The following is a 1,613-nucleotide window of genomic DNA, read 5'->3' as shown; positions in this document are numbered from 1 at the left end:
ACTAATATATATTTATAGATATGATAACAAATAAAAAAATCACTAAAACAGATATCAACAAAAATGATATATTATGTGAAAAAAAATCCATCTGGAAACCCAAAAAAAAGAAAAGAAATTCATAAAATTTTTTACGAAAATAGAGATCTTAACAAACGAAGGCAAGATGAGAGAAGAGATCTCTACCTCTTATAAATCCATTAAATCTCATGATTGTTACAGTATAATATAAAACCTAAAAATTAAACTTCTGATTATTATTAATTTTATTAATATGGGATTTGTTCGATAGCTCGGCTCCTGAATGGGTCGGGTATGCTAGTATCAAAGAATGATGGGTGCTGGAAACTGGATCTGTTGTTTCCTGGGAGCGAGGTCTTTCTGGGCAAGCGATGAGAGGAAGAGGTGGGGCCACCTCTGGGGAGGGGTAGGGCCCTCCCCTTAAATAGTTTGTATGGGAGTGGGTCCTACAGGAGCATGCCCTCTTTCGTGGAAACTTCCTCCCCAGAATGTTCGGTATCATGCAGGAGGGGTGACACTCGGGTCACTTTCTAGTTCAGGTTCGGGCAATCGCTGGGTCGGCCGGACGTTCGGACCTGGGTCTTCTGCTTTGTTGGGCTGGGCCGGAACAGGGCTCCCAACGTGCCAGCTACAGTCGTGAGCGCCGTGGTTGGCGCGTTCTCCTCAACTCCCCCTTTGGTTGGCTCCTTGCCTGGTCGGCCGCTTGTGATAGGGGCGTGCCCCCTACGCGTGAGTGGCGTTCGCCAGTCTTTGGGGGACGTCAATCGTCACCTCATTTTTTGCGCGGGATATTTAGTGCCCATTATGGTTGATTTGAAGCTTGGGCAAAAATTCTATTTTGTCCCTGCCTTTTGCGCTTCTCAGTGTCAGTTACATTCAGTTTTTGTGCCTTTTCTTCTTTTTTACACTTCAAACTCCTTCTCTTCCCATTATTCTTGCGTTTACCATCGCTTCATCCGATTGATTCCTCCCAACTCAAACGTTTCCAATACGCTTTGCTCTGCCGCATTTCCTTGGAATTTTCCATCCTTCATTCATCATCTCTTGGTAGGCATTACCTCCATTTACTATCAGCTGATCAATCCTATTTTTGTTGTTGTTGGTTCGCTTTTTTTACTGCCTTGACTCTGTATAACTGCTGCTAGATAGATTTTAGGGGGGGTTTCCATTAGATGCGTTGTTTGCTTTTGGTTAACTTTTAACTGTAGATTAGTGCACAGTAGGTTGTAGTGTTAGTTCTGTATCACCCGGATTTCCGACCGTCCGGTCTGACTTAAGCGACGACTCCCCCACTGTAGGTATGGCACAACGCCCCGTCGCGAGAGCTCCCATGGACCGTTACACCTGGGTTACCTCAGACGTGAAAGATACATCCTCCAAGATGACCCTGGAGGAGCTCCAGGAGTTTCGCAAGTCCAACCTGCTTTGCAGAGGTGGTCCCGAGTAGGGGTGAAAACAGGCCAGGCCAGGCCAGGCTTTACTCTTAACAGGCCTGGCCTGTTATATAGTTCATTGGCTTGAGTTTGGCCTGCAGCCTGTTATAGGCTTTTTTTAAAGTACTAAGTCTGGTCCGTTATTCAGCCTGGCCTGGC

This window comes from Arachis ipaensis, chromosome B04 (assembly GCF_000816755.2).
Source record: "Arachis ipaensis cultivar K30076 chromosome B04, Araip1.1, whole genome shotgun sequence".
Taxonomy (NCBI): Eukaryota; Viridiplantae; Streptophyta; class Magnoliopsida; order Fabales; family Fabaceae; genus Arachis; species Arachis ipaensis.
This window is presented reverse-complemented; position numbering follows the sequence as displayed.